The sequence below is a fragment of the Mastomys coucha genome, unplaced genomic scaffold, assembly GCF_008632895.1.
Source record: "Mastomys coucha isolate ucsf_1 unplaced genomic scaffold, UCSF_Mcou_1 pScaffold13, whole genome shotgun sequence".
Taxonomy (NCBI): Eukaryota; Metazoa; Chordata; class Mammalia; order Rodentia; family Muridae; genus Mastomys; species Mastomys coucha.
The window spans coordinates 31,796,209-31,822,094 of record NW_022196895.1 but is presented as its reverse complement, the minus strand read 5'-3'; the positions used below and the strand labels follow the sequence as shown (position 1 = coordinate 31,822,094).

Below are 25,886 nucleotides of genomic sequence, written 5' to 3'. Positions count from 1 at the left end.
GAGGGGGGGCGACAGCTGCAGAGCGCGCCGCTACCCGCCCCCCCCACCCCCCGCAACACAACAAGCTCCAGCTTGACTCTCATCTAAGGAACTGCTAAATCAACACCATGTAGTTACAGCCGAAGTAGGTGAGGACAGTCTCCTCGTACTACTCTCAAAAAGGAGACGGGAAGGGTTTCCACCACCAACTCAAGGCACCCTAGTCTTTCAGGAGAGGGTCAGGTCAAGCTTAGGCCACTAGGCGCCCCCTACCCATCTCATTGAAATAGTTTCCATCGCTAGGACCGTACACCCGAACCCCCCCCCCCCATGGGGGCAACTGAGGTGGCGCTGGGCGTTCAAACCGCGCTCCAAACAAGTCCGCAGCGACCGCGCTCGCAGCCCCCGCCAGGCGGCCCCAGCGGAAAACTTGAAAGGGACTCTGTTTGCCGGCGGCCCTGGGGCGGCTCCGGCGGGGGCGGGGGCGAGGGCCAGCGATCACACGCCCCCTTCCCTAGTGCTTCCTGGGCAAACCCGCGCGGCGGGGCGTTGGGTTAGGGGGGGCGCACTACAAAACCCAGGGCTCCAAACAGCAAGGGGGTACACAAGGAAAGGCGAGGATCAAGGGCCTAATCCGCATCTCGTTTTGGGTACTCCCATCTGGATGACCCAACTCTCAGACCACCCAGGGTCCCGGGGAGCATAGTAGGGTGCGGCTGCCAAACCTTCATTTCCCCCCACTTTTAAGGAGACTAGGGGAGCAAGTCTTTCCAGATGAGTCACTACAAACCCCCCAAAATCTAATGGTACCTCCTTGCAACCCATGGCACCAACCCAACTCTGCGCACCCCTTACGATTTCCCCCGGGGAGGGGAAAAAAAATAGGGAAATTTTGCTTGCTCTTTCCGGTGCGCCCCAGCACTTGTGACAGGCCCCTTATTTTAAAAACGGGGTCCCTCACTTTCGATCCAACCTATTCATAAACAAAGCCAGGCGCACCCCGCTCTCCCCGCCGGAAAACAGCCCATTCCGGGCGAGGACAACTTCCCCCAGTAAGAAAATTAACACATTCCTCTCGCGGCGGTTCAGCTCCGGCTCCAGGGATGTGAAAGGGAGGGGGCTCGGGCGGGACTTGGAGGGTAAATTCGGGGCCAGAGCAGCGTGGCAGGAGCCTGGGATGCCCGCCCCCTGCAGACCTGCAGCTGAGGAACAACCCCCCCTCCCCGTGTCCCCGGCTTTGCACGCAGCTGGGCACAAGCAGGGAGGCAGCCCGAGACTCCCGAAGGCCGTAAAGGACAGAAGGGAGGCCGCCTAGCCGGAGGAGGTGGAGGTGATATACTTTGACGGAAAGAAAAAAAAAAAAAAAAAGGTCAAACTTGATCAGCCCGCCAGGCACCCTGCCTGCAGGCAGCGGGGGCGAGCAGCCCGAAGGGAAAAACAGAAGTAGCCGCCGCCTCTTCCAAGTCTATGGGGAGGCAAGGCCACGCGTGGTCCGAAGCGCTCGGTACAGTTAGGATCATCCCTGAACACAGGGCAGCGAATGGGGTCTGGTGCGGGGAGTGTGCGCCGCAGACCTCAAGCAGCCGCCCCCGCAGGCGCAGCACCCGCCCAGCACTGCGAGGTGAGGACCCCCGGCGCCCGCAAGCGACAATGATTGGGAAGGAAGCGTCCCCCGCAGGGAGAGCCCCAGCCCCGCTCCTCCGCTCCCAGCCCGCCGTCCTCGACCCTAAAACCCCTCTTTTTGTCTGAACTCAGTGATCTGCGACCGAGCATACTGCGGCTTGGGAAGGCTTCGATATAGGAGCGGCCACCGAGCGATCACCGGAGCTAGGTCTCCCAGACCCCCGCGGCTCAGGCTGCGGGCGTCCCCCGCCCCTCCCAAACACCGACCCCTCCTTCCCCATCCCTGGCTCTCCGCACCTGAACTTCGGGGGAACCCGCGCCGCCAAACTTTCCGCGGACTTGCGGCGAACTCCGGCCCCGGCCGCGCACGGAGCCCCGGGGGAGGAGAAGGAGGGAGGCGGGGAAGGGGAGGGGGTGGCCTCCCGGGGGGGGACGGGGGAGGGCCCGACACCTACCGGCTCCGCGAGTCGTCCGAGCCGCCACGGTCGCCGCGAGGCCGAGGGGGAGGGGCGGGGCGGGGAGCTGCGCTCCGCTCTGGGCACCGCCGCGGTGCGCTCCGCTCCAGTCGCCCGCCGCGCCCGGGGCCAGAGCCGGAGTCGCGCCGCCGCGGCTGGCCCGAGGCGGGGAGGGGGGGGAGCCTGCAGCACCTGCCCCTCCTCCCCCTCCCCGCGGCCCAAATTAAAAAACAACAAAAAGCAACTAATCACCCCGGAGCGCAGCGCCTCGCGGCGCGGCGGGCGAAGGAGTCGGCGTGCGGCGCCCGGACTCAGCAGGCGGCACGCATGGCTGGGCGCAGGCTGGGACGCGGGGCCGGGCTGTCGGGGGTGAAGCTCTCCTCTTCTGGCTCTGCTCGGACGCCTGCTCTCACCGCCGCCTCTACATCCCAGCTCAGGCTCCGCCGCCTCTGCCGCCGCGCCGCGCGCCCGCCCGCCAGGGCAGGAGCTCCGAACGCTGCCCGGGGGCTGCCGGCAAAACCCGGACCGGACTAACGGCTCCCTCACCCCCCCTCTCCACCTCGGATTCCCTCCCTCCTCCGCGGCCTCCCTCCCAGATCAGCTTTGGCCACTTGGACGCCGCAGGCTCTGAAGCTGGAGTCGCAGCCGCTGCGCCTCAAGATCCCCTCGTCCTGGCGAGGTCCTCCCAGTCGGAGCTCCCCCGCGCGTCAAGCTTCACCTCTTTTCCATGCAACTTTACAAATACATAAGTAAATAAATACATACTACACAACCCCTTTCTAAGAGACGCACCTTCCGTGGAAAATCCGCAGACCTTCTGCTCCCTGTTCAGTGGGGCAACAAGCTACAGGGATTGAGAAGGGAGATTTGGCTGCTCACCCCCACCCCTCACCCCCAGCTCAGGTGCTGCTTGGTCTGCAAAGCAGACCAAGTTCAAAGACCACACCCTAACCCAAAACACTTCCCGCATTCAGTAGACACTAATTTCAACGGAAGAAAAGGAGGCAGAGTCCTGTTCCCATTTCACAGATGAAGAAACTGATCAGAAAGAGGACATTTTGGTTTTTTTAGGAGGCGGGCTCCTATCGAACTACAATCCTGGGGCAAAGCATGTACACTGGTGCCCTAGAGCTGTGGCCTATGAGTCGAGAGCCTGCAATAGTACCTGGAGCCAAGCAACATATAGTAGATAACTAGCTAAGAACTAAATCTCAGCCCTGCGCCTGGTGGGAACAGAGCAGATTTGAGACAGCACCTACTCCATCTGTGCCTCTGCCCTTTGACTACGTCCCCTTCCTTATCTGCCCAGCTTGGGCTAATCCTACCTACATCTGATGTCTTCTCAGAGAACCATAGAATGAGCCAGCCCTGGACTCCTATCGTCCTGGTGACACAGTCTTGAGGGATTCGAGTGGGAGGTCAGGGTTGCAGTAGTCAGGCCTTCAGGCCATAGAAAACACAGCCTCTAGAGCCATGGGGAATTCCGGAGCAGTGAGGTTGGGGGCATCAGCTTGGTGCTAAACCGTCTAAAGTCCAGATAACAGAGAGTTAACTGCAGTGACCCGGGTGCCGCCAGCCAGCCACAGACTCTGGCCTCTGTGGGAGAAGTGAAATTGCCTCCCACAGCTGCTTCCTCTCTGGTGTGGGTCTCCCTAGAGCCACCCTCCAAGACATCTGTGTGTGGACTTATGGGCCAGCTGGAGTGGGGTGGTGGTATGTCAAAGGACAGAGCTCGCCTGGATTGTTACCTGTCTCCTCCTCTAACATCCCAGACCACGAGGTGACTCCGCCCAGCTCTAGGAACACCCCGTGGCCAGTTCTATCTACTGTCAAAGAATAGTCTCCCGCAGGAGAAGGTGTTTGGCTCCCCTTAACCTCTAGCTGGTTTCTTCTTCGTAGTCACCCCAAATAAGCCTGTCAGTTAAGTAAACGGGTGCTTGCAATGTAAACAGTTCTTCTGTTTGTCCCCTTCTTCTTGTGACAGGGCCTCACAGTGTAGTCCTGGCTGGTTTGAAACTCACTACACTAGCCAGGTTGGCCATGAATTCAGAGATCCACCTGCCTCTACCTCCTAAGTGCTGGGACTAAAGGTGTATGTCACCACGCCCTGTGTGGAAACAGTCCTAAGACAGTGAACACACTATGCTATTCTAAACCCACAAACTGCTTAGAGATTCTGGTCCTCACCTTGCCAGGTGCTGTTTGGCACAAACCATGCAAGGAAAAGGGAGGCAGAATCCCGGCTCTGTGTGTTCTAGGACGTTCCAACACTCATCCCTCCTCACTATCTGTATCTGGGGAAGCCAGGACAGGGACCCTGACTGTGATGAGGGACCTGCCCCCTGGGGATGAGCAGCAAGCAGGAGATCCTGACCCAGGAAGTAAAAGACCCATCCATCCTCGAAGCCTAGAGCCAGTACAGGATCAGGCCCTGCACACTGGGGAAAAGCTCTGTGATGGGAGGTCTCGGGACCGAGGGTCTGGCTCACTCAGTAAATAAAGGTGCTTTCCTTTCCAGTAGGAAGGCTTTGAGTTTGATCCCCTGAACCCCGGGCTTGTAAACATTGAAGAGGTAGAGACAGAAGAATCCCAAGCCAGCCATCCTAATTAGTGAGCTCCAGTGAGAAGCCCTGACTCTGAGAAGGTGGACAGCATTCCCTGACTACTGAGGTCGGTCGTCCTCTCATTCACAGTGCTGTGTGCCCAGCTTCCCATCTCCACCCATGCATCCATATGCATTAAAAAACAAAACAACTGAGTTCGAGGCCAGCCTGGTCTACAGAGTGAGTTCTAGGACAGCCAGGGCTACAGAGAAACCCTGTCTCAAAAAAACAAAAAAACAAAACAAAACAAAAAAAAAAAAACCAAAAAACAAAACAAAAAAGCTCTAAACCAGAGTCTCTCTAGTCCTCAACTTGCAAGGCACTATTTGGCACAGGAAGTTGCTATTAAGCATTTTTCTTTGAGATTCCCTACCTCCCAGCAAACCCAAGAAGCCCAAAGCTAAGGGGTCTGTGGTGGAGGGAGCCAGGTGTCCCGACGGGCTTGACTTCCGCAGGGGAGAAATGGTGCCATGCCTAGCTTCCTTTGATCTCAGAGTCTTCCCATTTTATACCTCAGCAACTGGGGGGGGGGGGGGGGAGCAGATCCTCACCTGTCTAATCTACTTGGGAGCCAGAGAGAATATTGTTCCCACGGAAAATACAGCATGAACAGGGACTGTCACAAGCAAGCCATCTACTTGCAACACTATCCTGTGACTATGAGGTTTAAGAAGGGCTGAAGAGATGGCTCAGCCGTTAAGAGCTCTTAAGACTGCTCTTCCGAAGGTCCTGAGTTCAAGTCCCAGCAACCACATGGTGCCTCACAACCTTCTGTAATGAGATCTGATGCCCTCTTCTGGGGTGTCCGAAGACAGCTACAGTGTACTTACATATAATAAATAAGTAAATCTTAAAGAAAGAGAAGAAGAGAAAGTGGAGGCAGGGCTGGGCAGGAAAGACCACCCACTCTGAAGAGGGAGGAATGCCACCTTGGCTCTACCCCTCGAAAATATTTTTGTTTACATTGTTTATTGAAGTTTCTACTGAGTTTTCAACCGACCAATCAGCCGTCAAGTCTCCAGCACCTGCGTGAGGGACAGCCCCCACTCCAATACCCACATAACCTGCCTTCCAGAGGGGAATGTAGCAGTCTAGGACCCTAGATTACTATGTCCCTGTCCACCCTCACCCATCCCTGTGTCAGCGACTTCCCTCACTCTCTTCCTCCTCCTCCTGTCAGACCTCCCAGCTACTCCATCCCAATCATGCCCGCCCCCTCGAATCCCACTCTGAAGCCCTTGCCTATCATTTTGTTTTTCTCGATATCATCCCCATTTCTCAGATGAAGAGACTGAATGGTGCCAAAAGTTCTTCTCTAACCCCGAGTTTTGCTGTCCTGAGGCTTCTTCCATACAGACTCGTTGTGGGGCTCATGTGCTTCCTATCCTGCAGTGGCTCCGTACCGCCATAGGATCGGCTACAATCCAGGACTTTACATCTACTGTCTTCTGAATAGAAGGGTTGATTCAAGCTTATCATAGAAGGCCCTGTTTTAGACCCAGTATAACTTCACGGAGAAGCCTGTGTAGGTGTCACTACAAACCTAAGTTTGGGCCGTACCTACAAAGTCATTAGCAGGGTTGGTGATACTTGGAAAAGGTGCCCCTTTGAGGGTCTTGTTCAGATTGTACTAAGTGTTCATGCTTGTGATTCACACACACACACATGCATGAGAGGCCAGAAGAGGGTGTCGGAGTCTTTGGAACTGGAGTTACAGCTGGATGGGTGTAAGCCACCTTTTAAATGCTGGGATTTGAATTCACATTCCCTTGTAGTTCTTTTAGCCTCTAGGCCATCTGCCCATCCCTTTACCCTTTTTTTAAAAAAAAAAATTATTATTATACATTAGTATACTGTAGCTGTCTTCAGACACACCAGAAGAGGGCATCAGATCTCATTACCTGTGGTTGTGAGCCACCCTGTGGTCACTGGGATTTGAACTCAGGACTTTGGACCTTTTCTGCTGAGCCATCTTGCCAGCCCCCTACCCTTTATTTTTATTTTATATGTATAGGTGTTTACCTACAAGTATGCCTGTGTAGTGCACTCAGTGCTGTGGAGGCCAGGAGAGGACATTGGATCCCCTGGGACTGGTGTCACAGGCAGTTGTAAGCTGCCATGTGGGTGCTGGGAATTGAACCCAAGTCCTCTGGAAGAACAACCAGTGCTTGTAACTGCTGAGCCATCTCTCCAGCCCCTCTGGTACCTTTTTTGAGATGTATGTACTGTATATCCACAGCCCGGCCATCTCTCCTCTCGTAAGGCAACTGAGATCACATCACATACAAGTGGGTTTTTTCTCTTCCCGCTGGGGTGAGATTTGCTCGGATTAGGCAAGTAGTCAACCACTGGGTTGCATCCCCAGTCCCAGAAGTAGATTTATTTATTCATCCACCACCCGTGAAAAGTCTTTGAAGGTAAGAGAGTGGCCCCCACCTGCCTTACCCCTAAAGTCTACATCTTCCTGAGAACATACTATAAATTAGGCACCAAGCTAACTGCTTTCTGTGCATTTTTAATCCACAGGTTCTGAAGGACACTTGCCCAAGTTGACAAAGCAGCCAACCAAGTTCTCAGCCCAGCCTTTTTTGAGGCATTCCCACAACTGCACATGCCTATCATTAACCCGACAGCTAGTAGCTGGGAATGTCCGGATGGAGGAGTGTAGGCGTGAGTCTCCAATAAAGATGTTCCACTCAAACCCTCTAGAACCTAAGTCCTTTACCTGTATCACAAAGGATGGGAGTTAGGGTGTTTGCCAGCTTGTCTACCGAAATCCCAATGTGGTGCAAAAGAAGGGAAGAGTTTAAAAGCTATTTGTGGACTCAGGCTTTTGGGGTCTCAACCATCATATTGACCACTGGTCTGTGTCACCTCTGTCACCCCTACCCTATGACAACAGACAATAAGGCAGCTATAAAACCAAAACAAAATGTCACACAGGACAGCCCTGTCTCCCACGTGACCTGGGCTTACTCCTTTAAAATCAGTCTGGTGGCTCATTCTTGTCCTGGTCTAGAAAAACAGTAGAAGAGAATATGCCCCAGGGGTGAGGGGAGGAACTCAGAACAGAACAGCTCTAGAGACAGACTAGCCAGTCCCCCGAGCCACGCACACAGCTACTCACATGTGTAAATAAGCACAGACACAGTTCTACACCCCACCAGGAACTGGGAGTTGAGCCTGTGTGTGTGTGTGTGTGTGTGTGTGTGTGTGTGTGTGTGTGTGTGTAAGGGGGAAGGGAGACCAGAAGGTCTGATGACTATCATGCTCCTGACAGCATGTATCCCTGTACAGTCACGGGTCAACTATCTGTCCGGTAGGAATAGGACAGAGTGCTCACAGAGGCCAAACTGTTTCCTGGGCTCCCAGGTCAGGAAGGAGTAACTGAAGGAGAGGCCTAGAGAGGTGGAGGAGGGCAGAGTCCTGTGCCAGCGGGGGGGGGGGGGGGGGGGGGGGGGGGGGGGGATGCCCTGGGCAGTGAGAAGCCAGTCTGGCCTGTAAGTGTTCTGCCTAAGGCCTGCAGGCTAGGGTGGAGTAGAAAAGGGGAAACCTCCTGCAGGTGATGGGGTGGGACTTATTTCAGACAGGGCCCCAGAGGATAAAGCAGGGTGTTGGCTGTGTCCCCTATTGAGGTTTCTGAAAACTACCCAGCCTCTCAAAGGGGTTCAAGGACCCCATCTACCAACCCCTGCACTGTCTTCCTCTTTAGATTCCAGAGAATGGGGTGCTTGGCTTGTTCCTGGGGTGGGATCTGGATAAACTGCTCTTTGAACTGGTGGGACTGGTTTTGTGTCTAGCCACCTGGGCAGTCACGGGTTGCCTGCTGGGCCAAGGAGAGAGGCCTCAGGAAGGGGCCTCTCTCGTAAATCGTTAACTCCCAGAGCCTCTGCTGGGTCCCTTGGGCCCCACCCCCAGTCATGACTCTGGCTCAGAGTGCTCACCCACAGGCCAGAAGTCAGAGGTCAGAGCTAGAGATCACAGCACCTAGGCAAGTCCTCCCCCCAACTCTCAGTGGGGGTAGGGATAGCCTTTCCCTCTAAATTCTAAGAGCAGTCTCTCTGTTTTGCCCTCTAGTCTTCCTGTGGCGGCCCTGACCTTTGTCTCTGAGGAACTCTGGGTGGGCCTCAAGACAACCCCAGTGCAAGTCCTAGCCCCACCAGCCCCAGATAATTATTCCAGTCCCACCTACTTAAAGGCGTGTCCAAGGCTAGATAATGAATGGGATGAGGAAAAGCAGCAGATAGGGCTCATCTGAATGCTCTGAACTGAGATAAGCCCCTAAGCAGCATCATTCCAGTCCCAAAGAGAACAATAATGGCTGCTTTTTTAATTTTTTTATTTTTTTGAGGCATTTTAAAAAAAACTTAACCTGTTTAGTAGGATTTATTTATTTATTTATTTATTTATTTATTTATTGAGACAGAGTCTGGCTGGTATGGAACTCACTATGTAGACTTCCCCAGAACTTAGAGAGCCACTTGCCTCTGCATCCAGTGTGCTGGGATTAAAGATGGTAGGTAATCTTTTAGCATGTGCCAATAGACCCAGCATAATTTATTATTTTAAGATTTGTTTATATATATGAATGAATGAATGAATGAATGAATGCATGTCTGTCTGTGTACCATGTGTAGGCCTGGGTCCTACAGAGGTCAGAAGAGGACATCGGATCCCCTGAGTTATGGCTGATTGTGACAGAACTCCAGGTCGTCTGCAAGAGCAGGTGTGCTTCAGTTCTGAGCCATCTCTCCGGCTCTTATTATTTATTTATGTGTGTCTAAATAATGCCAGTGCCTGCAGAGGCCAGAAGAGGGCATCAGATCCTCTGGTGCTGGATGACAGGTGGACAGTGCAGCCTCTTGGTGGGGGTGTAGAAACTGAACAGGGCCTCTGAAGGAATAGGAAGCAAGCAACCTTAATCTCTCTCTCCATCCTCACAGAACTTGGATTTTTGACCCTAGAGGGGGGTCTACGTCATTTCATATTCTGAAGCTCTAGGTGAGAAGATACCATAAGCCTTTTTATTCAATAAGCCTTATTTTATTATCTCAGTAGTAATGCTGTTGGGAATAAACAGGGGACATATCTAGGCAAAATTCCATCAACAACCCCCACCGCTTCCGGGAGGCCCTCCCATAGCATGTCCTCAAGGGCTCCCTCCATCCCCGAGAAGCCTTTTCCAGACAAGCCAATGAGGGAGGATTAATGGTGTTGCCACCCTTTTGGACAGGGAGGTGTCTTAGAAGCTAAGGAGACAGAAAGAAAAAAAAAAAAAAAAAAAAAAAAGCCAACATCAACTTTTAATCGAGATTGCAGATTCAGAAAAGATTCATAACTGAAATGATTCCCTAAGGAAATATAAAAAGTTACTTACGGCATGGCTAAATTGGGCACACTTCAATCAGGGGCTGTTGAGAAGCCATTAAAATACACACAATGATCCTCATGACTCTGTCAGAAAGGCTAGCCACGACTCCAACTAGAGAGAGTGCCTGTTTCTGGGCTGCCTTGGCTCCACTCCAGAGCTAGAGAGAGAAAGACCCCCTACCTGACTGGCACCAAAGGCCATTGCCCAGGGACCCAGAAATTCTAGAAAGAGAAAGTGAGACAGGAAATAGACCATTTCATTGTTGGAAACTGTTTTCTCTCCAATAGTGTAGTAAGAAGCTGCAGGGTGACAGCTTTTCTTGTCAAACATTGAAGAGGGGCTGAGTTCTCCAATGCTGAGTTAATCTCAGCATTCAGAAGACTGAGACAGGCAGGTTTCTGTGTTCCAGCCAAGGTTATATAGTGAGACCCTACCTCAAAAAACAGAACAAAGGGCTGGAGCAATGGCTCAGTGGTTAAGAGCACTGACTGCTCTTCCAGAGGTCCTGAGTTCAAATCCCAGCAACCACATGTGGCTCACAACCATCTGTAATGGGATCTGATGCCCTCTTCTGGTGTATCTGAAGACAGAGACAGTGTACTCTCATACATGGAATAAATAAATCTTTTTTTAAAATTTCTTTATTTTATTTATATGAGTACAGAAGAGGGCATCAGATCCCACTATAGATGGTTGTGAGCCACATGTGGTTGCTGGGAATTGAACTCTGGACCTCTGGAAGAGCAATCAGTGCTTTTAACCACTGAGCCATCTCTCCAGCCCAATAAATAAATCTTAAAAAGGAAAAAAAAAAAAAAAAAACATTCCCAGCACTCACATAGTGGCTCACAACTTTTTGTTTTGTTTTGTTTTTTTGTTTTTCAAGATAGAAAATTTCTGTATAGCCCTGGCTGTCTTGGAACTCACTCTGTAGACCAGGCTGTCCTCAAACTCAGAAATTTGCCTGCCTCTGCCTCCCAAGTGCTGGGAGTAAAGGTGTGTGCCACCACTACCCGGCGGCTCACAACTTTCTATCTGAGATTCTCTTCTGGTCTCCATGGACGGACACATGTAGAGCCTTTAATTCCTGCACTCAGGAAGCAGAGGCAGGAAGATCTCTGTGGGTTTGTGGCCAGCCTGGTCTATGTAAAAAGTTCCAAGCCAGCAAGGACTACATTTAAGACCCTGCCTCAAAGTAAACAACAAAAACAACCTAAAGAGGGGGTCCACTGTTCATGACCGTTTTCCTATTTCTTAGGTCAGCCTAAGGAAGTGGGAAGATTACTAAAGTTATTTTTGTAAAGGCTAATTTAGGGCTGGATGAGATGGCTTAGCTATTAAGAGCACTGGCTTCATTTCTTCCAGAGGACCCAGGTCCAATTCTCAACACCCACATGGCAGCTCACAACTGTCTGCAACTCCAGTTTCAGGAGATCTGACATCCACACAGACATACATACAGGCAAAACATCAGCGCGTATGAAATAAAAATAACAGCTTGTTTATGTGTGTATGTGGGTCTAGTATATGTCTATGTATATGTCAAGTGGACACAGATGTTGTATGTGTATACAGATACCTACAGAAGCCAGAAGAGGTGGTATGGTGAGTGCTGGCAATCGAACTTGGGTCCTCTGCAAGAACAAAAAATGTTCTTAACCACTGAACCGCCACCTCTCCAGCCCCACTCCCACTCTATTGGTTTTGAAAGGCAAGGTCTCCTTATGTAGCTATGGTGACTTGGAACTTTCTATGTAGACCAGGCTGGTCTCAAATTCACACAAGTTCTGCTGGCCTCTACCTCCCCAGTGCTGGGATTAAATGTGCACACCACCACACCTGGCTCCAAAATACAGTCCTGAAGCTGCACAGGCAGTCCAGGCTTGGCTAGTGAGACTGGGGGGAGGGGTCATTGTCTTTGTTCCCCTCCAGGACAAACAGAATGTGATCCTTCTGGGGGAAGCCTTGAGACAGACAGCTTTTGAGACCACTGCTCTCCCCTTCAGGCTCTCAGGTGCTGGCTAGGGTTCCTGGGGTCTCTTCTGCAGTTGGTGAGTGAGTGTGGTTCTGGTCTTTAGTTTCTCCACAGGACTGACAGCAGGCGTCATGTACCTCCATCTCTGCCAAGGGTCTGGCCTCCAATTGATGCTAATGTTTCTTAGATAAGGAATGGTCCTGGTTATGGCTGATGAAATACAGCTATCTCATGTCCCAGCAGGGGATGACAGGAGAGGCCAATGGGCCAGTGACTAGTCAGGGGACTGCTGTGGTACTTGCCTTGCCCCCTTTCCTAAGGCCCAATTGCCTCCTTCACTGTGTAATCCTCAGGAAAGGCAAGAAACCTTAGTTAGATGAGATGGTGGTGGCTATGCTGCTGCCTTTGGGTGACCTGGACTCCACCCAGGCCATGCAGAGGCACTGTTTTAGAATCCAGCCTCAAGCTGCCTGCTGCCTTAGCCTCCTAGGCTTACTAGGCCCATCTCTGATTACAAAGCTATTGCCCACCTTCCAGCCACACTTCTTACTCTGGGACCTTGTATAACATGAGCTCTGGATTTTTTTTTTTTTTTTTTGTAATTACTTTATATGTATACCTGGTACCCGAGGAAGCTAGACAACACATCAGATCTCTTGGAACTTGAGTTGTAGATTGTTGTCAGCTGTCATGTGGGTGCTAGGAATCCAACCTAGAAGAGCAGCCAGTGCTCCTAACCACTGAAGGATCTCTCTAGTACAGGGCCTGAACTTTTTATTAAAGGCCTATTTTATTATTTGTATTTATGTGTCTCTATGTGCAGGTGTCTGTAGAGACCAGAAGAGGGCACCAGATACTCTGGTGCCGGAGTTACTGGTGGTTGTGAATTGTGTGTCTTGTTTTTAAGAAAGATTTAAATTTTTTTTTTTCTTGGACACGGTTTCCCTGTGTAGCCCTGGCTGTCCTGAAATTCACTCTGTAGACCAGGCTGGCTTTGAACTTACAGACATCTTCTGCCTCTGCTTCCCACCTCTGCTTCCCAAGTGCTGGAATTAAAGATGTGTACCATCATCATCCAGACAAGATTTTATTTTTTTAAAGATTTGTTTATTATATGTAAGTACACTGTAGCTGTCTTCAGACACTCCAGAAGAGGGAGTCAGATCTTGTTATGGATGGTTGTGAGGCACCATGTGGTTGTGGGATTTGAACTCAGGACCTCCGGAAGAGCAGTCGGTGCTCTTAACCACTGAGCCATCTCTCCAGCCCCCTTAATTTTATTTTTAAATGTTGTTTTAGTGTTGTTTATGAATTCTCCATAGAAAATGACTCCCTTATGACTTGCCCAGAGACACCGGTCTTACTTTTGTCCTGTCCCTACCTCTGTTAGCAGATCCAGTAGTGATTGCTTTTGACTGCCTCGGTGGCCTCCTTTCTAGCAATGGTGCCACTTAAGGGATGCTCTTCTTACTTTCAGGGTAGACATTGTTGGGAGGTTGGCTACATTTGTCTGTCCTCTTCCCAGCACCCTTAACTCGTGTTCCGGAGGCCCACTGGCCCTTTCTGCCATTTGTCCCCTCTAGAAACCCTGCTTTTTCACGGTTACTGGCCAAGGGTAGTAGTGTTTCTCTTTCCTTCTATTAGCTAAAACAAAGTCAGGAAACTTTGCCTAAGAACTGTTTCACAGGGTTATGGTCCATAACCATCGTGGCAGGGAGCATGGCAGCAGGCAGGCAAGCATGGTGCTGGAGCAGTAGCTGAGAGATTACATCTTCATCCATAAGCACAAGGCACAACTATTTTTATTTTTAATTATGTGTATATGTGTGTTTGGTCTTGGATTTCCCCCGTTGGAGTTCCAGGTGGCTGGTTATGAGCCATTTGACCCAGGGGTTAGGAACTGCAGTGCCCACAGAAGTCAAAAGAAAGCATCAGATCCCATTACACTGGAGTTAGAGGTGGCTGAGCCACTATGTACATGAGTGTAGGGAATCAAAGCCCGGTCCTCAAGCAAGTGTTCTTAACCACCAAGCCATCTCTTCACCCCAAACTGTCTTAATCTCTTGTCAATGCCAATCTCAATGACAGCCTTGTTCCCTCAGGCAGTCTTATCCACACAGCACCCCCCCCACCCCCAGCCAGAGGCACCTGTTGACCTGTGTGTCCTGATATTTCCCCCTCAGAAGTGCTCTCTTCCCTAGGAATAAGGACACATCTCAGCTAGAGAACTGTAATTCTGGGTACTGTCTCTGCTGGGGCTGGAATGCAGGCAGGATAGGAATGATTTAACAAAGAAATGGACTAGGTGGAATTAGGGACTTCCCAGGAGCAAGGCAGCACTAAGCTGTCCCCCCTCTGCCTGCCTGTGCAAGAGGTGAGTCCAGAGGGCGGGCATCCCCATCTCAGTTCTCTGCTTTAAAGGCTGCGGATTGGCACTGTTTAATCTGCACTGCCTTCTTCCTGTCTGCCTTCTGGAACAGCTCAGTGTTCAGGTGGCCTAGCTGTCAGCTGTCTGGGCCCACTGGACCTGTCTGTGTTCACAATCTCTCTGACATCCCTAGCAAAAGAGAGTGGAGTTCTGCCAGCACCACCCCTAGCCAACAATGACCTTGGGGGAAGCAGCCAGGACACATGGGAAGTGGGCTGATCATCAGTGCTGGTGCTCCCATGCTGAACTGGCAAGACATGTCACTAAGGCACCTCAAGTGACCCCATGACCCCATCTATTCCCCTGCCTCCATGAGTGGTAGCTTCACCAGTGCAGAGAGGTATTGGCACCAAGCCTGAGAAGGATAAGCAAGGGTGCCAGAAACCCTGCCATCTCAAGCAGTTTATTGCAAGCTAGGAGTGGGAGGTACGGGCAGAGGGGACATTTCTGGTAATTCTGGACCTGAGAGGGCTGGGGACAGGACTGTTTGGGGAGATCACACTTTCATTATTGCAGATCTGTGGCATCCCATGGTATTCTATTACCTCCAGGTTTTTTGGGTTCAGGCTAGATTATGGCTATTTGGCAATTCCTGGGGACCCACTTACACTCCCCCTCCTCCCCCAGTGCTGGGCAAGTACTCTAGCCCTTGGAGACTTTTCATTGTTATTGTTTTGAGGCAGAGTCTAGCCTCATTCTAGCCCTGGCTGACCTAAAACTGACTATGTAGACCAGGCTGGCTCTCAAACTCATGGTGTGATCCTTCTTCTTCTGCCTTCCAGGTGTTGGGACTACAGGTGAATGGTCCCATATCTAGCCCAACTACACTTTTGTCTACATTGTTGCTACTGGCATCTAATACGTAGAGATCACTGATGTGGATAAAGAATTAGGACCTAAGTCCTAAAATGTCAGTAGTGTTGAGGTTGTGAGAAAGCCTGGGAGGAGGCAATGGATATTTTTCAGTCCCTACCACCACATGCACAGGGGCTACAGTTCATCATTTCACCAGTTCAGGCAGAGAAAGCGGCCACGCCAGCTTCAAAGCTCCCCTGTGGCCTTAGGGATGTGAATTGGCTGCCTGCTCACCTACCTACACACCAAGCTCCAGTGCCCAGGAAGAGAGTCACCCATCCCAATGCCAGGCAAACCCTGTGCTGCTTGACCCAAAGAAGATTCTAGGTCTAAAGAAAAGGCTGGGTGAGCTGGAAGGTGGGCATACAACTGCCCTGCCCCTCCAAGCCTATCTCTTTTTAAGTGTTACCGGAGTCTGTGGCTGGCAGGAAGCTCTGCACGCCCCCCTCCACCCGCCCCTTCTATTTAGGAGGCGGCCATGGTGGCTTAGCTCTTGTCTCCGGTTTCCTAGGGAGCTGTAGAGAAACAGCCCAGCCTCCGTGGGTCCATCTGTCAGGGAGGCTGTTCCGCCCCATCGATTGCTGTTCCCAAGGGGCTGTGTTGCTCGAGGGACCCAATGTGGCCGCCAGATAGGAGGGAACCACACGAAGAGGCAGGGAGGGGGGCAGCTTGGCAGCAGGAAGAGCCAAGAGGGGCTGACACTGCAGAGAGAAGGGACAAGCATGAGAAATGTACAGTCAGGGGCAGTGCAGCAGCAGGCTAGCTGCAATGATCTCTGAAGCCAGCTGGCACCCTTAGGACTCAGTTTGGCCTTTGGACACACCAAGTTCTCACTTGTAAAGACAACAACAGCTAACATTTATTGAGCAGGAACAATGTGCCTGGCACTGGGATGGGGCTTCACACACCCCTGCTTCCACTTGAGGAACTGCCGGTGCAATGCAGGTGTGCTTTATTCTCCTCTGAGCAAGAGGAGAGAAGGAATCAGAGAGGCTGCGGCTCTGTCAGTCACACACACAGGAACTGGAGCAGTCTCTGACGCTAGTCAGCTGGGCTCAGTGGTTGCGCCCAGCTCCAGACCGACAGAGCCAGGTCGAAGTGGGAGGAGGTAGTCTTGCCTGGCCAGAAGCCCTGCCCGCCCTCCCAGGGAGCCGCCTCCTCCCCTGGGCTGCGTGACATCTGCCCCGCTTCCTGGCCCCAGACAGCTGCCCAGAGCCACGTCAGCACTTCCACCAGGGAGTCTGGAAACTGGCTCTGGCCCCTGAGAAGGAAGGAGGAGGGTTGCGGTCCCCTCCCCCTCCCGCCCCCAAGGATGACTTTTCAGAGTGACCCCACTCAGCTGAGCAGGAATGGGGGTACATAACCTTGGTCTTTAACAAGACCTAGTTTCCCCTGGTTAGGTGGATATCTTAGTGGGGGCCCTTTGGCAAGGATACCAGTAGCATCCAGAGTGGATACAGCATATATTCCCACGCAGCACATAGCTTCAGGGACAGCCGGACAGCCTGCAATCCTCACGACCTACTTGGGGCCGAATGGTCATCTGGTGGGGATCCCGGAGGTGGGAAAGCAGAGTTTGGAGGTGTCTGGATGGCCCAGCTCTGCAACTGGACGGCTGGGGCCAGCGATAACCAGCACCTCCCGGAAAATCATTAGCATCTGTTTGGGCCAGCAAAGTTGGCCCGCTGGCGCCTCTACTTACAGGAATCGGAGGCTACAGCCCAGCCCTGTGCGTGCACAAGCCCACCTGGATCTAACTCAGGTGAGGATGACATCTATTTGCCCACCCACCTTGGGAGAGGGTTGCCACAGCCTGCAAGCAGGGGACAGTGCTTGTGCTGCTAGGGGTGGGGGCTTCCTTTGCGAAGTAGGCGGTTCACTCCGCACTCTGGGTAATCCAGGCCGGTTCTTGGAGATGCCCGTGCTGGCGGCAGCCCAGGGAGTGTGTGGAAATGACACCGCCAGGGCGGCGGAGATTCCCCCCCTCCTGACATTGGCTGGAAAGTGGAGCAGCTCGTCAGGGACAATCAATGGCGATCGATCGCTGCGCGGCGCAGGCGGCCAGCGAGCACGCGGGGGAGGCGGGGAGGAGGGGCAGCACGGCCAGTAGAGGTAGGGGCACCCGTGGCTGAGGTCAAAAAGCACACAGACTGCAAAAGGGCATAGTTGGGTCGCATGATATACAACTGTACAGAAAGACATTACAAAGAAGGCGGACTCACCATACTGGGCTCTGACACAAGTCACAACACAACAGGGTTAAATGTTTGGCCTGCATGGACACACGATGGGATCAGTCACATGCAAACGGCACCATGACATAGCATACCACACAACCAGCTCCACCACACACAGGGCCCACAGCACCACAACGACGCCCTGACCCTACACACTCAACCACCACTTGCCAGGATATAAAATTACACTGACTGCTCTCAACTAGACAAAAATGGGAGAGTTAATAAGTCTGACTGCACAATAAGCCAAAAAGTCAGATGGCCATATTGTATGTCACACAACCTCAAAGAATATTAAGTTGGGTCTATTGGCTACCACAATGGACTCAAGTAGAATACAACTGGGTCACTCATTTCTTCATAGCTCCCACCATGAATATAACTTTTCATCATGTGGCATGCCCCCCCAGTCCCTCATAACACCAGAGACAGGCAAACTAACTTTCTCTACCAAGTGAAAGCTCAGTAGCTGGTAAGCCCAGGCAGGAGGTAAACTTAACACAGGAGTCCTAGGTCACTATTAATGTCTATGTGCTAGACTGCAGTTCTCAGCCTGTGGGTCGAAACCCCTTTTGGGGTCGTACCCTTGTATAGGGGTCACCTAAGACCAGTAGAAAAGACAGACTCGTGTTATGATTCATAACAGCAAAATTAGTTATGAAACAGCAACAAAAATTTTATTTTGGAGGTCACAACATGAAGAACTGAATGAAAAGGTCACAGCATTAGGAGGGTTGAGAACCACTAGGCTAATAAGTTATAGCTATGCAATGGCTGATTACTTAGCATCACTCTAAACTTTAAGCTTAGACTTCCTCTCTGGGAACCTGACTCACCTTAGCAGCAAACTCCTGTCATCACAGCTGGGAACACTACTCTACTCAACTTGCACTCGTGGTTGTTTTCACCCACAAAGAAGCCACATTCTTACCCCCACCTAGCTGGACGTGTCCTAGCAGCAGGGTGAGCCCAAGAAGCTATCATATCACTCTGGCGATGGGACCTTGGTGGGCAAACCACCTCCAACCTCTCACCAGATGAGACTCAAAGACAGCTGCTGATCTTATTTCCTGTTACTTCCACAAGCTTTAGAAGACAAAACCTTTTTCTCCAAAGTTACCTCTCCAGTCTCCCAAATCCTCTAAGGACTGTCCTTACTTAAGCCCACTCTCCATCCCTTTACTTTATCCAAGAGAAATACAAGTACTGGTTAAAGTCCTAGAAAGCTGTGTGTAGTTGCACACAACTTTCTGGAGGCAGAGGCAGGTAAATTACTGAGACCAGCATGATTTACAGAGAGTTCCTGGATAGATAGCCAGAGCTAGACAGAGAAACCTTGTCTCCAAAAAAACAAAAAAATCCCCATAAAGATCCTCTCCATTCCAAGTGTAAAGCAGCAAAACAAGGCTGGCCATAGATCTTAGCAATATCCTTCCCCAAAGAGGGATTCTCATGGGAGCAGAACCGAGTTCTTCAATCCTACAGGACACCCTATGCTATGAGCTAATGCAGGTCAGCTGGGGTGCAGTTCTAACTGGCAAATGGCAAGCAGACCTGGGCCCACCCAGGACTTCCAGGAATCTCTGCTAGCATGAGAGCTCCCCCTAAAGGTTATGCCTAGAGTGACGCCCAACACTCCCAGTTTTACCTGTGTGACAGTTTGGTTCTCTAACTTTGTGACTCTCAAGTCTTCACACACTGACCCAAGATCAGACACCTTCCTTGACTAGGCAATGTAGACTTTTTTGTGATCTAGGATGCAGATAGCAAGGATCTGGCCATAGTGGGTGTTACAACCACTCATTTACCAGTTTCTTTCCTTTCCCTCCCTTTCTAGAACAGGGAAACTAGTAGAGGAAGAGATATGATCTGCAGTGACCATGCCTCACCCCCCAGCCGAAGACAACTTCTCTAACTTCTTCTGTCTTTCCCTCCAGGCTTTATATCCAACAGTCACAGATGGTTGGCAAAACATGTGCACCTAACCCATGTGCCTACCACACTCGTGGGCCTTGCTGAAGAGGTATGCAAGTCCAGGCAGTTATACCAGGTACCTAGTGCCCCAAATGCTGGCCTTGCTCAAAGGTTGCCATTAAAAAACAAACAAACCACCACCACCACCACCCCAAAAAATAGGGCATACATACAACTATCCATAGCTACTTCTTTGAGTCTGGCTCAATTCTTTAATTGGCAAGATCATTTTCCATCAAGTCTTACCTACAGACTGTTAGAGACCAAGTTCACTTTCTATATGAGAAAATTCAAAGGACATATAAATTATTTACCCTAAAATTATACAACCAAAAAGCGTTTGATTTCAAACCTAGATCTTATTTCTCTCTTGTAAAGGCTCAGATTTAGGTTCACACCAATATGCATAAACACTAAGGAATGTCCAAGCTTACAACCCTCTCAAAAGTTTGTAACTACATGGACAGCCCCTCCTACACACACACACACAAGCTGGCCTATGGTTTCCCTTGTCTGGAGTCTGTCAGCCAAATTCTCCAAGGCTCTGTTCTTTCCAACAGGGACAGAGCAGACAGGTAATCTACAGACTCCCTGATCCTGACCCACCCACCCACTCGACCCCAAGCTCCTCTCTCCCTCTCCCACCCCCACAGAGTCCCCCTAGGGATAAGAAGGAGACCTGAAGGAGAATAAGGCATTCTGGGACCAGTCTTCTCAGGGCTGCCCTTCGGGAAAGTCAAGTCCTGATAGAATCAAGGCATCCTTCTTTTTATTAAAGGTTCTTTCCTAGGTCCAAAGTTTTTGTTAGATATAAGATCCTTCACATGGTCAGGAGCTAAAGTAGAACTCAGGGAATCCCCTAGACTTCCCTCTGTAGAGGTATATAACCAAAAGCTCCACTTCCAGGCACCAGCAGCCCCTAGATGCTGGGGGTAGTACTGGTTGGTTCTCATAGCTCTGCCTGGATTGCAGCTACTTGGTGACTTCAGCAAATCTAAAGTTATTTGCATACCCAGATGGCCTAGCCTACAATTTCAAAGAATTCCCAATGAAGAGGCAGCTGGCTTCCGGATGGTGGCCCTGGAGGCCCACAGCTGTTGCAATGGAACACTAGAAAGCCTAGGGTCCCGAATCACAAGATAGACTGAAAAAGACAGTATTTCCCAGGTCTTACCACCAGTGTCTACTTTTTTTTCTGAACCTCCATCTTTGGGCATAAAAAAACTATGTCATGGCTGCCCAGGTGACATAGGCAAACAAGTGAGACTGTATTTTTAACTACTTGCTTTTGAAAAGGCAACAGTGGGCACCAGAAATGTAAAGCAATGAACACAACCAAGTGGGTAAAGTTGGTATTGAAGTTGATTATGTAATATATAGATAATTGACTACAGGAGCACCAGGTAAAGAACACCTAGCAATTCGGTATTTTTGGTAAGCCTAGGAACAGAACATAAGTCACTATAACCTGTTGTTACAGTAGACCTTTCTGAGTACCTGACAGGACTAAGCACTAGCCCACCTGCTTCTAAATACACCAACAAAGCCAACCCCCAGAGAAGCCTCCTTATTCAAAACAAAAGCTCCTCTTAGGTTCTGTCCGTGCACATTCACTGACCTCACACCTTGTAGTTATAAAAGCTACAGGTCATCATTGCCCTCTGCTGGCTACAGGGAAACTAGCACCCACACAGAACCTTTACCAGTAGACACTGGAACTCTATAGTTTGCTATCTGTTGAACCATGAGTTAACAGAGGCCAGGACACATAAGAACAAAGCTAGTAAAAAGATGTGTTGGGCCAATTTTGTCTGTCTCCCACCCCAAATATAAACAATGAACTTCACTGCAGCTCAGAAGTTGCACCCACTCACATTTGCTGGTGAACTCAACAATCTACCAGATCCTCCCTCCATCTTGTCTCATGTCCTTGCCCTATCAGCTCCAAAGGCTAAGTGAAAAGACCTAGAGCAGTGCTTCCAGAAAGTTCAACTTCCCCTTCTCTTTCTACACTCCCTTTCACCACTCCACAGCAAGTGCCTGGAAGCTCACAATGTCCTCTGAAACAAGACTAGATCCTTTAGCAACTGGCTAGCTACATCTTCAAAGATGGTTGTAATTTCAGCTTGGAGGACTGTGGCGTCCTGATGAGTTTTGAAAACAAAAATAGGATCTTATTAGTATGGCAAGCTCTAGATCTCAGAGTCACAAAGTCACCAATTACTTCAAGCATAGAACCATTTTCTCTTGAGTTTTGCTAGTTTTAAAGCCTAAATGCCAGATTATCCTTTGGGATGCCTCCAGAAACTTCAATCTCAATTTTTAGGGAGACCAAACCTGAAAAAACTGGCAATTTGGGGGAAAATGAGTCTCTCCAACAAAACCCCCTCTTCACCTACTATAAAAAATTAAAATTCCACACCAGAGGTACAACATTGCATTCCAAGCCCGACAACTCAATTTAATCTTTGGAACTGGCAAGGTGGAAGGAAAACCATCTCTAGGACCTTGTTCTCTAACCACACATGTATTGAGGCATGCTCAAAACTACATACACACTCATACTTAATGCTATCACACTTACAAGGTACCCCGTAGTAACTACCAGTAACTACTTTCAGGGATTCTGGTAAGTTCTAGGATATCTGCTGCCCTAGTCATGTGCATGTGGTGCACATATATTCATGTAGGCTCACCATACATATATATTAAGAGAAAAAAAAATAGCCCAGGTACACAGTCTGTCTTGAAAAAACAAACATCAACAAAAATGAAATGGAGGCTAAAGATATTTATAGTTGGTGGAGTGCCTGCTTGTCTAGCATGCAGGACATCCTGGCTCAGTTCCCTGCATTGCATAACTGTGTTAGAGGTGCACGATGCCGATTATTCCAGCACTTGGGAAGCAGAATGACTGGAATCTCAAGGACATCTGCAGCTCCTTAAGTTTGAAGCCAGTAAGGGCTACATGAGACCTTGTCTCAAAAATAGAAATATTTTCAAAATTGAACTGGGTGTAGTGTCCTATGCTTGCAGTCCCAGCTCCTAGGAAATGGAAACAAGAAGAATTCAGCTCAAGTTCAAATACAGCATATATAAAAGACTAAATGTCAAAAGAAAGAAGTTCAAGGTTTAAGTACTTCAGTAAGTTCAAGTCAGAGAATTTTAAGACTAGGTAAATATGAGATGATTATATACCTAAGGAAGCTGTAGCAGGCACCACTCATACTCTCACAAGGTCAAAGGGGAACTCAATACATTTATCAGAGCTTCTGCTGTTTCTCTCTACCACATGGTAAGAGCCTAGCTTGGGTATTTAGTGGCTTCTTTCTTTCCTACCAGTGATCAACCATTTGCTTTCAATATTGGAAATTCTACAAACAACTTCCATAGGTTAAAATCAAACAATGAGAAAAACTAATCAAAGGTTGTTAAGCTGCTGTGCTGGTACCAAGGCATTCTCTTAGGTGTGAAGTAATAGGGATCAACCCGAACCCTTGTACATTCTACTGAAGCACCCAGAGGTACATTCCTAGTCCTACTGACAGATTTACAACTGATAAAAGGGAACACTACGAGTAATTCAAAGATGAAAAGTGATCCCCAGCCATTAGTCAAAATGTCTAACTTTGCCTCAACTAGCTAAAATGCAGTCACTGAGATAGCAAAGCTGCACGGTGACTCTATCACACAGCCTTGAGGCCAAAGGCCATAAAGGCTTTCAAACTGAGTTTGAAATTTACATTGACTAAGGTAAGGTTATGGTGCCGAGAAAGGTTTTTTTCTTCTTCTTTTACTTCAACAGGATCTCTTGTACCCCGACCCTCAATCTTCAAGCCCAAACGATCAACCTACATTTCTAAGGAACTGGGGTAACCTGTGAACCACTATACTCAGGCAAAAGCTTTAAGGAAAGAGAATGTGGAGAAATCAGTATTTACCTAAATGCACAAACACAGGGACACAGGAACTTGCACTTGGAATATATTCCACAGCTCCAAAGGTGAAAGGTGTGGAGTGAGAAGAGGAAGTGTATCCACAATCCAAAAGAGCCAGGACCAAAAAACAATTCTACTGAAACCTCCAGTACCAGTACTAAGGATCCTATATCGAAGACAAGGCCAGAGTTTACCCTGTACTACAGACAAGGCCAAACCTTCCAGTCTCTTCAGTCACCGTTACAGACCTGCTGTATAAAGGCTCTAGACAAAGTTAGCAGGACAATGATGCCTTTGACCATTAGCCATTAATAACAGTATCTGAAACGGTTTGTCTTTATCAAGAGATTGCTCTGAATATGACTTGACAAAATATTCTGAACTATTAACTGAAGCTCCACCCCCCCAAAAAAAACAGAGTAGAAAATCCAACCCCATAACTTTCATTCTTTTGTAACCACTACTCACCAGAATAAGACAAGCTTAGTTTAAGCTCTGATGTCTTTAAACTTTGTGTGAGCCTATGTTCAAAGAATCAGCCTGAGTGACATGCTTTCTTATTGTGGGAAGGGAATCACAAAACAACTGGACCAAAAGTGCTTCATCCTCAAACTGCACTTTCTCAGCCTAAAACTGTTTGTGACCATCCAAACTTGCACATCAAGCTGACAGCTTTTATTTAGCACAAAAATACTAAGAGCACTCTTGCCAAAAAAAAAAAAAGTGCTCACACTATAACTTAAAACATTGTAATAAGCTAGCAGTTCTCTGGGATGAGAGTCAAGTAAGAATGAGCAAATGAGAGCTGTGCAAAGGAACCCAGGGTAAGTTAATAAAGTAAAAACAGGGAAGTTCAAGCCAGGCAGTGGTGGCGCACCCCTTTGATCCCAGCACTTGGGAAGCAGAGGCAGGCAGATTTCTGAGTTCAAGGCAAGCCAGGTCTAGAGTTGAGTTCCGGGACAGACAGGAGGACTACACAGAGAAACAGGGAAGTTCAGCAGGGATATAGTCAATAGCAGAATACTTAATTAGCATCTTCCAGGACTGAGGCCCACATAAACAGACAAACATACAACACCCAAAGCAAACTTCCACCTGCCTAATACATGGTAATTTCTAGTTAGAGTTCAATTCTGAATTTCTCTTTCACAACTGGTTAAAGCCATTACCTGCAGGGCCAAAGAGATGCTCATATATAGCATTCCTGAAATTTGTGTAAGCAGCCAGCTGCTAATTAAGAGACTTTTAGCTGACAGTTGAGATGGAGGAACATGGACACTGAGAGATGAGACAGATGAACAAGTTTAAAACCAAAAGCAGTGGTCATTTATTCCTCAATTTTTGTGCAAGAGTGTAAAGATGCATTTCAAAGATCCTGATGACTAGAGAGCATTGGCCATGGCCTTCAAGCTGGCCTGGCTTACATTTAGGTTAGGAAAAGGGATGAGGGGGAGTAACTTGCCTAGTTCACACGAATGTTTCTGGATTAACAGTTGTTTACAAATTTCAAACTACATTTTACTAGAGTCAAGGGAAGACTTCAAAAAGCCACATACAGTACAATTTAAAACCAATGGACATCCCGAAATGTTAGTGCAAAGGAATAACGTAGACTCTCCAATACAAGATTGTGCTCATGTTTCCCAGGTTTAGTCAGTTATTCTTTATAATTACAATCAATTAGTTTATCAAACAGCAACACCTTTGTGTTCTATGTCCTGTGTACCAAGAGACTGTCACAAGGTTTTGGTGAAATGCTGCTCAGTTTCATTAACAAAGCAAATTTATTTAGTTTAACAGTCATGTTCCTGGAATGGTGCACATGTAAGTTTCATGAAAATGCCTTTAAGCTTATGCCTCTATCTTGTTTAATAAAATTACTCATATCTTTTTTTAGTATGTAAACTGGAATTGTTTCATGATTTTGAAATGCAACAAATATAAATGAAAACATTTCAGGGGTGAGGAAAAATCCACCACTAATCTTAGCTAGACCAAGTTTTTAAATCAAAAAGCCTATTCACACAAAATTATATGTAATGACTGTAGTAATCAGTTTATTACACAGATTAATCATTCTTGAACGTACAAGCTCCAGAGGAGCAACTGGGTCTTTAAATATACACAAGTATTTCCATCAAATAAATTTTCACCCTTACATCGAAATAGGCCTAAAGCAGTTAAAAACATAAGAAAAATAAGAGCTATTAGCTATGTATTAACTGAGAAACCACATACAAACCAAAGATTATGGAAAGGGCTGAAAGGAGGAAGGCTGAAAGGGCAGCGAGATGTGAAAGTGTTGGGAACAAAGCCCATCGCACTTTATGTACTAACAGCTCCAGTCCATTGAAATGTTGATCAGTTAAACTTAGACCTCAAACACAGCATGTAGTTTAATCTGTTTGGTCATAACTTTCACCTAAGTTGTAGGTTCTTCAGGATGAA

At 48.9% G+C, this 25,886-nt stretch overlaps 2 protein-coding genes across 4 annotated transcripts in view; both read right to left on the bottom strand.

Annotated features, from left to right (window-relative positions):
- Positions 1-2,588, bottom strand: part of Cxxc5 (CXXC finger protein 5) — a 31,718-nt gene extending 29,130 nt beyond the window's left edge. Inside the window, exon 1 of one of the 3 annotated variants that reach the window (XM_031365375.1) lies at positions 2,058-2,588. The gene's annotated coding sequence lies outside the window, so the exon portion shown is untranslated. Of the gene's footprint in view, positions 1-1,899; positions 1,996-2,057 lie in introns of those variants that run through there. The other 2 variants (XM_031365376.1, XM_031365377.1) reach the window with 2 other exon arrangements.
- Ube2d2 (ubiquitin conjugating enzyme E2 D2) overlaps positions 1-25,886 on the bottom strand; it is a 91,679-nt gene that overhangs the window by 25,944 nt on the left and 39,849 nt on the right. The gene's annotated exons all lie outside the window — the stretch shown is intronic.